General features: G+C 39.4%; 1 long non-coding RNA gene across 1 annotated transcript in view; it reads right to left on the reverse strand.

Moving 5' to 3' along the window:
• Positions 1–13,175, reverse strand: part of LOC119716889 (uncharacterized) — a 279,074-nt gene that overhangs the window by 81,394 nt on the left and 184,505 nt on the right. Inside the window, exon 4 of the long non-coding RNA XR_011808866.1 lies at positions 9,368–9,503. This is a non-coding gene — a long non-coding RNA (uncharacterized lncRNA). The remainder of the gene's footprint in view (positions 1–9,367; positions 9,504–13,175) is intronic.

The raw sequence follows: 13,175 nt of genomic DNA on the forward strand, positions 1-13,175 counted from the left end.
TGAGTAATCATTTTATGATGGCTTTATTGCTACCTCTCCCTTATCAGGGCATGGCACTGTTACAGACCCCAGTGATAAATTACCCTTTAGAGAGGGAGAAGACAGTGCCACTTTAACAAGTGCAATAAAGCACTTTTTATACCAGGAGAGTTCAGTGCATTTCCCATTCATCATACACCCTCAGTGATTTTACACAGATTTTACACTGTTGATTAGCTCATTAGTGGGGTTAATTGGATACATTAACTGGCAGAATTACAGCTTGACTATGAACCAGAGGCTGCAGCATTATAAATGACAGACAAACTACAGACATGCATGGCCAGCCTGAAGGAAGTTCTTCTCTTTGATTAACTTTCATTAGGTTTTAATTCTTTCCCTTCTACTTCTATAATTGACTCTCCCTGAATATTTACTCTAGCACGAACTGAATAAGGGAATAGATTACGTGAAACTGCATTCTCCATGGCAGTCTCTCCTGATGTCACAAATATTCAGAAGATGATGACTAGAAAGTAGGGAGACTGTTAATAGTTAACTAAGTTAAGTAAAGTATAATTGCAGTCAAGTGTAAATGCAGTCAAATCCTAGCTGCCAGCACATTTCTTAATAGAAAATAGTGCCCACAGATGCACATTCAGGACCCAGCCCTGTTCCCTGCACATAGCTCGGATTTTACAGATGAATTAGTGTGACATAAAAAGATAGGAAACATTTGGGAAGAGGAATCGAGCCACTGAGTAGCTTTCTGCTTAGCCTAAATTCTGCACTAGCCTCTGCAGCTGCTGGGATGATGTTGCTGAAGAAGCCTGAGTTGGTGCATCTCACAGACACCCAGAGGGTTCCCCAAACATTTTGTATGCAGTTCATTTTTCCGTAAGGGTGATATGGTTTTGAACAATGTTGGCTAAAGTATAAGAATTCAAAATCTAGTGATTTATCGCAAGCAGATGATTTAGTAGCTAAATCAATGGTTTTACACTGGCCTTCTTCTAGGTAGTTCTGGCCACGTGAACCAAGACTTTTCACTTCAGGTATTTCACCGAGTCCACCAATTACTCAAACATCTATCAGTCTGGATATATCAGAAGGCTGAAAAGGGAAGAAAATCTTGTTTCATTCCATGTTCCTATTCCATTCTGACTGAAAAGCACTGCTCCTTTCTTTAAACTGCAGTGAGCAACCGCTCGGGGCAGACACAGAACACAGAGCCACCTCTGATGTCTTTCTTCTCTCCTGCTAGAAGCTCTCCCTGCCTTTGCACACCCTGCCCAGTTTAACAGGGAATGTCTCCGAATACTGTTCTTCATCCAAACATTTATTTCAGAAATTCTGGACACCACCTTGCACATTTGCTGAGGGTTTTATTTTGTGTTTCCTACATCTTTCCTAGGGTATATGGACAGGTATATGTGTCTGTAGGCCCAAGAGAGTATTTGCACATGCAAATATAAGAAAAAGTAATGCCTAAATCTGTTGAGCACACAGATGAAAATGTGGAGCAGGACCTCAGGCAAACTCATTTGACTACACAAGCAGGGATTACTTTTTAATAGCTCACAGTGCCTTTTTAGGCCAAAGCTCTTAGTGGGATTTTCTTGTAGGGTTTTGTTTTTCTGCTATTTTTTTGATATATGCCTGCAATATGCATTGTAAAATTAATGCTTGTTGTACTAGGGTGGAACAAGAATATTGTAGTTACATAAACTGAGCTACTTAGTATGCATAGTTCACTTTGTGACCTTCATTTTCACTTTGGCTTGCCCATCTGGAAGGGAATATGTTCCTTGGTCTTTTGTATTGAATGGGTCTGATTTCCATCACTGTACTTTATCTTAACTTAAATCTCATTTCAGTAAGATAAGCTTTGGGAAGATAGCCATTTATTTTGCCCAGCTTCTCTTTAGGGCCTCTTTCACTTGGGTTTTAATTTCTTTGTTAAATAATGCTAGCATTGGATTGCTACTAGTCTCTGAGATTTTTGTGTCTCTTCTGGATAGACAACACTTAGTCGTGAGTGCTAACATCATCAAAGCACTCCAGTATATTCCCTCTTAACTACCTCTAAACCATTACTTTCCAAATGATGTTATTATACACAACAAAGTAGCTACAAGCAATTTGAAAACTAAGGATGAGAACAGTGGGTTGTAAAAACCATGCCTACATCAGCATGAAGAAAAGTAGTTTTGTTGTTGACTTTGTTCCAGTTGCTCCAGTTTTTGAAACTGAATGAACATTTTATGTGCAGAGACAAGACTTGAGCCTTGTTAACAAGACATGAGCACAGACTAGGAGAACAACTCACTGAGAGCAGCCCTGCAGGGAAGGACTTGGGGGCTCTGGTGGACAAAAAGCCCAATGTGAGCCGGCAGTGAGTGCTTGCAGCCCAGAAGGCCAACTGTGTCCTGGGCTGCACCAACAGGGGTGGGCAGCAGGTGAGGGAGGGGATTGTCCCCCTTTTTTCTGACCTCATGAGGCCCCACCTGGAGTGCTGCAGCCAGGTCTGGAGCCTCCAGCGCAAGAAGGATGTGGGGATGTACTCATCTGAGATGAGTATTTCTTATAGTACTAAGAACAATATCCTCCCTGTTTTCCCTCTCAATAATTTGCTTCCTTTTGGTCTTGCACTACTTCCCTTTGGGAACAAGATTATTGCCCCATAAACAAGCAAACAGTTACTATTATCCCTTAATTACTAGTAGTGGCATGAAGCTGGAAAGTAATACTGTATGGCCGGTACTATGGATGCTGTTATGTACTGCACTTAGTGACAGAGAGCTTGATTCTAAGCCTGGTTTAGCACTGCCAGAACTAAGCGGCTCAGACTGAGATTTGCAGTCTCACAGGCATCACTACTCAGCTTCTGATGTTGTTACTCGTGTTGAGTAGCTCTGCTTTGCAAATGGCCCTGCTGAAGTGAGAGGAAATGCCGACAGAGTACTGCAACCATACCCAGCATGAATAAACAGATTTGAACCTGTCCTAATGTTTGCAAACTCTTCCCCTGGAAATCACAGTAGGCATCAAAGACAGCTGTAACATGGTGTGACTGCAGAAGTAGGCTTCTGGCACCCTTTAGCCACAGGCACAAGAACATACCGTATTGTAAATGCATGGGAAGTGTCCTTCGAGTCAACAAAACTGTTCGTGCACCTAAAGCCAGACACTTGTGCAAGCACCTGGATTGTTTGTGCAGGCATGACGTGTGTGCTGCTGTAATCTCAGAGTTCCCAGGTACTTCTAGCCCAAAAAAGCCACCGAATTGTTGAGGCTGTGCACAAGCTGGTGCACGCTGCTCCCAGCCACTGCAGGTAGGGAGCACATCCAGGGCTCTGCCCTGCTCCTGCCGCGTGCTCACATCGCAGCTGCTGCGTTCACTTAGCTTAACAATCTGGAACTTCCTAAACAAACCAAAGGGAAAGCACGAACAGAAGAGCTGTTTGCCCTGGTTTCTGGTCAATTAAATGCTCCTTTGCTTAAGACAGGTTTTCTTCCCCATTAATTAAAGCTCTTACACTAGCACAGTTCAACAGTACGATGCAGACAAGGGGCTGGGCACCAGAGCTGAAAGCTTGGTGGCTATTGCTGCTCAGCCAAGTCATTTGGTTCCCCGGTTTGCTCCTCAGTCCCCCGACCAGCTGTGCTACATCTTATGTTAGTTTTCCTCCCAGCCCTGTATTGAAATGAACTAGTTATCTCTGAGGCAAATGTGTGTGCAATTCTGCACCTGGTGCAATTACATAAAGGCATCGTGCTGGTGGCATACAGCACAAGATTTGCATCACTTTAGGTATTATGAATTTAAAAACTGTTTTACAAAACTATCTTTAGATTCTAAGGAGCCTGGGGGAGCCCTGATAACCTGGGCTTAGTGTGGGCTACAATTATGTTTATGTTGCTAACATTATTGTTATATTATTATTATATTACTAAGATTACAGTATACCTTCATGCAAACTGCCCGTCGAGGGCAGCCCAAACGCACACTGGAGACACCTCTGACAGTGTAACAGCCGAGATAATCCAATTTCAGCTCCTGACAACAGTACCTGGAACTGTTTAATTCACTGCTGTGGATAGATAGCACTGGGTGGATAGCTTGGAACTGCTACTCTGGGCTCAGGGACACTCACCAGGGCAGATGCCTTCAGAAATGTGGATATAACCTACAGGAACCACCTGGCTTAACGTGACTACTTTCAAAGGAGCTTGCCTGAGTCTCCATTATAGCCACTGGCAGATGGTCTTCAAAAGTCATTTGCAGTTTATATTTATCAGCTGGCTATATGAACAATATGTGGTATCCAGGCTAAGTACCTAGTAAATTAAAAGCCTAAGTCTAAATTATTCTGAGGGATAAAAACAGTAATTCCCAGAGTTTGGATCAAAAATAATAATAATAATAATAATAAAAGAACATAAAGTACCTGTATTTGTTGACTTCGGTCTGATTTACAGTTTGGAAGTTCCAAATAAAAATTTCAATTCCTTTTGCCAATGGACTTGGAAAAAGGAAACAAACAATTTGATGATATTAAACCTTAATTCTGCCATGGGTGTTGGTTTGGGAAAACTTTTTTGTTTGTTTGTTTGTTTGTGAGTGTACCCTGCAAATGAACAATGTGAAAGGTATAAAGCTGGCTGGAATCTGACACTCAGAGAAGGAAAAGAAGTCTCAAGGAAAGGCTCCTTGCATAACTGGATGAATAATTACATCAAATAAGACACAGGGAAACAGCAGAGAGTCTACAGATGAAAATGGAAAAAAGAACTGATTGACAAAAACAAGCTATGTCTTAGGTGATAATGCTAAAGGTTTTAGTGAGAATTATGACAAGGCAAGCTGAGCTACAGCAATCAAGTAGATTAAAAGCACCACCAAAATGGCCTTCAGACAAATGCTAAAAGTTGTGAAAGAAAATTGGGATCTTACTTAATGAGAAATAGTGGAGAAATTGAATTTGCAGGTATAAATGAAAAAAAAAAAAAAAAAGAAGAAAAATATCTCACCTCAGTTTTCTAAAACAACAGTGAAATAGGTTACTAGAAATAATTCAGGGTGGCTCTGAACTGGGGAGCCCTGCCAAAATAAGAATACTACTACCTTGCTTAGGAATAACAAGAGAAGAGCTGTCAGTTAAGAGAAGATGAAGAAAATAACCAGATATCTTATGGCCAGACTTTGCAAATTTGCAAAATTTTGCAAAGCTGTGGAACTTCTGATGGAAAAAGTAAGAAATAAAAAAACAAAAATGTAAGTAAATAGAATATGTATTCACTAAAGGCAGATTCATACTAATCTGACACCTTTCACTGACATGATAGATGATCTAGGAAAGGGAAGCAAGTATATGTGTGCATCACTGTATGTAGCCGATGCTAATGGTAAAGTCAGTCACATTTAAAAATTATTTGTTTTTAAATATCATAATTTCTATCTAGTAATTTATTCTGTTTTGGAAGATCTGAATTATATTATGTTGGTAGAAAAACTGTAGAAATAGACAACTTGTTCAATTGCAGAATCCTTGTAAAGCGTCTAGTCTTTTTTGTTGTCATTGTTACTTCCTTACATAGCTTGCTCTCCAGCTATTCTATGATTCATATTCTGTAATGCAATTTTGGCCACTTTCCTTCCCTCTGAATTGATGTTTCTTTCTGTTGCTGTTAGCTAACATGTTATTCAAATTCAAAACATTATTATATTTCTCCTCTCTCTCTCATTTTTTTTTCTTCCCCAAGATCAAACCTTATTAACATCCTGGTTCCTACTCCTTCTATTTCTCTGTATGCTTATGGTATATTCATATACCTTCATGTTTTACAAGGGAAAGGCCCCCTCAATCTGATCGATAGGGGAAATCCAGTTTCCAAAATTCTTGCCTTCCCCTCTCCAGTATCACAGTTTTTACACCTCATTAACGGGATGCATGCACACACACAAATACTCTTTTACTTCATTTCTAGACAAAAACACAGGCATTTGTAACTATTTATCCTCCCTAAACAATTGCTTTCAGTGTTGTTCTACTGATGTACGAGTTTCTTGATCTTCTGACCATTACAAGGTACTTTCAAATCACTCTATAGACATCTTTTAAAAGCTATTTTAATTAATTAATATAGCACATGTGGCTAGATATGTGAGTCAGAATTATAAATCAGATGTTAAAGGCTTTTTTTGGTGTTAAAAAGGATAAATTTTATAGGTCTTGGTCCTCTTGGTCCTCATAAAAGGATAGGTTCCTCTTGAGGTCAATTTGAGGAAATATCTGCAATGTGATTATTTTAAAATATTGACCTTCCTACTATGTGTAAGTTGCTCTATGTGCAGGTTTCTCCTATGTACAGGTTGTTGTGGTGGTGGTGGTTTTTTTTTTGTTTTGTTTTGTTTTGTTTTTCCTTTTTCCTTTTAATAGAACTGGAACAGTTGTAATTTATTACATGGTTATGGAATTTATAATCCAGCCTCAATTAGCGATCAGAAGGGATTCTTTCAGCTGAAGGAGTAACAAGGTATACTCCCCATTAGCTCCACACGTCAAGGTTAAATAGTTTGGATGGATGGGGAAGAGAATACACAGAAATTCATAAACAGCCACATAGCTATTATTTATGATCTTTGGAAGTGGGCTTTCAGCAGCAAACAAATAGGCATCACAAGCACTGCTGTACAAATCAGGCCAGTCCCACAGAGCCCAGCTGAGCTGTACCACTTCACACCTTTTGCTGACATTTGCAGGGATGGACAGCACAGCACTGTCGAACAAGTGCCCAGTTTCTTCTACCTGCCTTTGACCTCAACAAGAATTTCTGGAAGCCTCTATTTCCAAAGAGCGTGCCGCTGAACATAGCTTAGCTTTTATTTTTTTTTTTCTGATGTTCTTTTTGCTCTTGTGAGATCTGTTGTGCCAAGCCCCTTGTTTGAACAGTTCAGATTTCAGATAAGCCTTTCTTAAACCATGACTACAAAGAACAGAAAACACATCTTAGATAAGTACAAAATGAACCTACATGATTTCAACAATTACATTTAAATCCTGCCTATGGATTTCTTAAAAGCCTTGGCTACCACCACAGTATCTGTCATGCCCCCTCAGAGCAGTCCAGACCCTTCAGCCAGCTTCTCTCCCTCTCTTGCCAAGCCATGGAGACAACTCTACCCAGGACAGTGCCTTGAGGGACAGAGGTGATAACTCAGATAGAAAGAAGTGTCACTGATGAAAGCATGCTTCCCCGCTTCTGAGGCCTTAGTGGGAGAGGGAAGGTGTGACTGGTTGGGCCTGGTGTGAAAGCCCAGGGAGGAGAGCTATGGGAAGCACGATAGGCACCTGAAAGCAGGCACAGCCACATGGTCATTTTCCCTCCTTGCAAGCGAGAGCTTGTTTTGCTGGAGCATTTCCCACTCAAGCCTCGTCAACAGAGTGAAGTCAGTTAGAGGTGAATGACAAATCCATTTAACAGAGATCACTCTCTCCCGGAGGAGCATGATGTGCAAAGCTAAAGAACAGGGCAACCTGTTCTTCATGACTTGTAGGCTTAGTTTTCTGTGTGTTTCCAGAGAGACACTGTAGGAAGAACCTCTGCACAGATCTGGATGCATGGAGTTTTTAACGGAGGCACCCGCACGTTCACCCCAAAGCAGTGTCATAGCTAAATGACTCAGCAGCTTCTTCTCCCTCTCACCGTTATCAGATTATACTCAACTCTTCAGCAGAGCTTATATCCTGAAGGCCAGACTGTGTGTCCCTAGCAGTCACTGTTGGCCCAGCTATGCAAAATACCTTCTGGATCATGTCTACCGGTTGTGTTCCCCTGGAGTTGTAAATAGGACTGAAAAATTTGCACCCCTGCGGGCTCCTTGCCCACAGCAGTCACTCCACGTGCTTTCTCCCTAAGGGCTATTGCTCTCAAGTGTACTTGTTCTCTCACACTTAAGCAAGAATACGTGTATAAATATACACACAAAGGATGCCTGGCTGAAAACATAACGCTGATTCACCATGTAGGTACAGAGAATAGCAGGTTTCTAACCAGAATATATCAGATAACATTTTTCCTTCACAAATTCATGGCTCAAAAATCAAATTCAAATTCTGTTTCACGAAGATCCTATCAGCTACATATGAAAGCAAGAATTTTACTGCACCTAATGCATAATAGTACGCATATTACCAAAGCTGAACACTGATGAAATACGGGTGTACAACACATCATCCTTCAGAACCCTATGAAACACAGGAAGGAAATTGCCCTTCACAGAAGCAAGATACTTGGTAGAGGATGGGAGTTGTCTTCCCTTCTGCTAAGATGCCATTACCATTCAAAATCCTTGTTTACAACTTGACACAGAGTGCTGTCCAGATTTTGGTAAATCCTCACGTGTGGTGAAAATTATCTGGATCTACTTACTTGTGCTCCTGATTTTAGTGAAGCAACTGATGGCAGACCCTGGATCCATGTCCCCTGTTATTTATACTTATAATATGATTTTTACACTGCCGATGGGCAGTTATTTCAATTATTCTGGGACATATTTTCTCTCATTTGTATTTTGCACACAGGGTTTTACACTGAAACCCTAGGCACTGTGTGTCTTTCTTATTTTAAAAAAAGCAATTCTCTTGAAGATCTTACAGTGTTTGCATATGACAGAAGAGATTTACAGACAAATTAAATTTTAGTACATTCTCACTAGAACTGTAGCTGTTAAGAAATTCAGAAACAGTGGGAATATAAATCCACAAATTTCAAGCAATATGTGGAATGTTGCCAGATTGAGAAATAATCCAATAATGTCATATTTTGGAGGTAAGAGATCTTCAGTCTAGCAGCAACTTAAAGCTCATATCTCACATTACTAAGTTCATATTTCATGGAATTCATACATACTTAGATTTCTTTTTCCTTTTTTGCTACAAAGGTGATGAATTTCAAAAGGAGATGTCACATCAAAACATAAACACAAGAAGGGAAAATTTGTTGCAAAGTTTTACTGTTTCTATAGAATTGCAAGCATCAGCTGCAGTGCAAAATTATAGCTCATTATGAACTGTACTTGATACAAGACACCTGCTTACTCTGCTTCAGATGCAAAATACCAGGATATTCACTCTTTCATTAAACTGAATACAGTCTGGTCGCCTTATGAACCTATTTATGAGCTCATGATTTAGTTGGTATTCAAAATACATCCACTAAATTAAGTAAAAAATACATGGGAAGTTGTACACAGTGGAAACCATGCAAGATTCATTAGACATTCACTAGAGCATGATATGAAACAAAGCCATGTAGCTGGACAACCTTAGAAATGACATAGTTGTCCAGTTTATGCAGAAATGTAATGCCAAAAGAAACTTACCTAGATCCTTCCCTCTTTTCATGAGATTTTTACTCTTCTCAGGCAGTATAACTCATCCAGGAATGTGTCTTGATGTAGAACATCCTCTGATGTTGGCCAGTTTTATGCCATTTATCCTCTTCCCCTCTGCATTCATCTGTAAAGATGATCCAAAAGAAAAATAAAGATGAAAGGAAACCTAATTGGATCCTGATATCTGACTAAAAGTCTCAACAAGAACACCTTGCACACATGGTTTGCTGGAATAGGTGACTGAGACATTTTGAATTTATAGCTACATGTATAGACTGAGCTCTGGGTAACAAAAACATACATGTAATTACTCTCTGGCTGACAGAAGAGGATCTTGGGGATGCAAGGTGAGAAAGAGAAGAAAAGGACTGAGTCTTAAGCTAGCTTTGGCAACTAATATTAAAATATTGATTATTAATATTTGTTGTTGTTGTCATGGGAAAGTGCACTATAAGCTCACTGCTAGAACTTATATTCAAACTGCAGGAATATGAACATATATTTAAAGCTAGAGCAAGTTGTAGCAGTACAATACCTCTTTTTACCAACCAGTATAATTTACTGCAAGTGCAGATTTACTAAGCACTTTAATTATCCTTATTACTTTTTGCTCTAAAATCAGAACAACACAGCTTCTCCACAACCCTTCACACCTCTGTGTGATGCTTTCCTAAAGGACCTGCATTCTTTCATCAAAGAATTCTAGTGTCAGCTGCACCAAAAGCAGAGCAGCGATGCTGATTTACACCAGCTAAGTACATACATTCAAACAGCATCAATTAAATGTCACAACTTGTGTGACCAGGGAAGGGGAACATTTGTGCTGAGGAGGCAAGATTATGCTAATGCTGCCCTAGGCAAAGCAGTAAGGATCTTGGTTTTGAAAGCCTGAAACTTTGAAAAATGAAGCAAACTTCAGTGCCACTAGTTCTGCTGACATTTTTAATAAAAGTGAGTCTGTCTGTGAGGTTGTGAGAAATATTTGAGTATACAGGCAGAAGCATGACTTGCCACTCATTAGTTTGAAGATGTTTTCTTGGATGAAGTCTACGCATATGATATCCCACAACACAATGCCCACAATGAACCCGGACATATTTCTCTAACAAAAAGAAGATCCAAAAATGATGCAGTGTATGAAAGAGAATAGAGATTTAATATTGCTGGAAAGACTGTCTGAATGAACTTCTTATTATAGAAGGAGATTGAATCTTGCCAGTATAAAGAAATACAGATAACAACAACTTGATCAGCCTAGCCTATTATGGGATTCTCACAGAGTAGAAGGGAGTAACAGTGTTATCTGCCTTCTTAAGGACTTTGGTAGGAGGAACACGTAGCTTTTCCAGAGCCTTCCCAGTCGAAGCTGCAACAACAGTGGCTTTCCCTGCTGCTCCTGCATCCACTTCCTAACTTTTTCTGTTTTGCATCCAACATACCGTGTTACAACACATCTAAGATGTATGCTTCTGCATCAGAAGCCCTACATTAAAATGAATTTGGCTTATGGCTTTAAAACATATTCTCTAAAAATGCCCTTTATTACTCATTTGCAATTCAAGTCTATAGGTTCATGGAGCCATGCTCTTCAAGGCAAAGAATAAAAGAAGAGCATGCTGCATTTTTTCCTGCCAGCCACATACCCAAGGAATGTACCTCTTCTACTTTGGACAGCAGGAATGTAGTTCTTAACTAAGTGTCTGGCTGTTGAATTGTCACAGTGGTAAGGAGTCTTGCCCACTTCCCTTTCAAAGTAGTTAGTGGTATGATCCAAATTACTAGCTAGTAATCCTGTACCTAGTATTAAATTGTCTTCACCTACACTCCTTTTTAGATGAATTCTTGCACGGTTTTGTATTCACAGATGTGCACACACACAAACACACAGTGAGGCACAGAAGATCTGATTACACCAGTACATTACATGGGGGAAAGACTCGAAGGTGGAAGGGCATGTTTTCTGAATTCATGCCTGTGGCTACACCAGGCATTCTCCTTGCTTGGGACCTGGGGTCTAAGGATCCACAGGACTTACTGTCACCCCACGGCTGAAGTAGCAGTCAGTTCTGCCACTGAACTGATGTCTCATAAGCAACAGGAGCTATTGCTGCCTGTGGGCTGTAGTAGAGGTCACAGTCTCGACCTGCCAGTGTGGTGCTTTCTGTGCTGAAGGGAACTCCTCTTCATTTCCCCCATCATACCTTCAGGGCTCAGGATGGTTAGTCAGAGGGTGCATTGGGTTGACAACCTGGCCTTTTAGGTGAGACTGTTCGGTTGAATGCTCTTTCACATAGCAGGCTTTACTTTCTCACATCAGATATGTATCTATGTTATGCTTACTGTTTTGAAAGAATGACCTCGTAAAGAAAATAGAACGGTATCTGTTCTTGTTCTGTCACAGAAGAGCGAAATCAAGATTCATCTAAAACACTAAGGCACAATTTCTATTACACCTCCAGCTCACAATGAGCTCAATGGCACTACTGAAAAGATCTAATTTTTACTGCTTCTATTATGTTCTTGAAGTATTTTAATGGAACAAAATAAGGAGGAGGAAAACCACATCTCTTCCAATTTCATCAGATCTACAGATTCTGTTGAAACATCCATCATCTCACTGGGCAATTTTCTTCTGTAAGTGAAATGACAACTATCCTCTTTCGATCACTGATAAAAATAAATTATTAAAAATGTATGCAAACCAACTGTCCATCAAGACAACTGGAATTTTGTCTGATGTGAATACAGGATGAGGCTTATCATTTGAAAAAAATCCTGCTTCACTGATCTTTAATCACATCTCTTATACTTATGCAATATATGCTGATATGTGCCTAGTACAGTGCCCAGCATGAACAGTGCCCAGTTACTGAACCCAAGCCATGCAATACATAGGAAAACTTTAATTTGGAAATATTATCTGGATATACATAGCTAATTAAGGAGAATTCACATTAAGGAGAAATCGTATTAATTCATTATGATGACATGTCCATAGATATTATCCTCCCATTTGGTTGTAATGGCATATTACCATTATAATGAGTATATTATTACTATAAAACACAGAATTTAGCAGCAGCTTGAATCTTCTGTTCTCTCTTTCTTTAAAGATATGAGAGCATTAGATGTACCTGATGATGACTTTGCCAGACTGAAAATTCATATTGGAATGTTAAAACTAACAATAGCATAAAAATGAATACAATAAATTAATTCTAAACCTTCAGGAAAGAAGAAGGTACACAGATGATGAGACTGTAGAGCTTTTAACACTTTATACTGAAAACAGAGTGCACAGAAAAGCATTAGTTCCATGGAGAATTGCCTTAATTGCTTTGACCCCAAAGGGTAAAACATTAGGAACACCTCAAGAGCTATGTATTCTGTACAAACAATTGTGCCCTCAAGCAGAATGTCATCTTTTCACTCTGTTGCTTTGATTTTGACCACTGCCTTCAGTATAATCAAGTATGGCAATGTTTAATCCTACATTTCTACATCCAGATACTACAAATCATCATTAAAATAGTAAAGGATTCACAATTGGTAACCAACTTATTCCTTATACAAGACAAAGGCAAGAACAACTTTATACGCACTCTATGGAGAAAAAAAAAAATACTATAACAATTTGATATGTTTAATTATACTCATTAAAAATAACCTAATGAACGTGTTTAATAAATCTAAAGCTTAGTTCTAATTTTCATTTTAAAATATGCAGTACTTAGTTGATATTACTTACAGAATGTGAAGATGTGACAGAAGCTTATAATACAGTAACAATGATGCA

Source organism: Anas platyrhynchos, chromosome 4 (genome assembly GCF_047663525.1).
Source record: "Anas platyrhynchos isolate ZD024472 breed Pekin duck chromosome 4, IASCAAS_PekinDuck_T2T, whole genome shotgun sequence".
Lineage (NCBI taxonomy): Eukaryota > Metazoa > Chordata > Aves > Anseriformes > Anatidae > Anas > Anas platyrhynchos.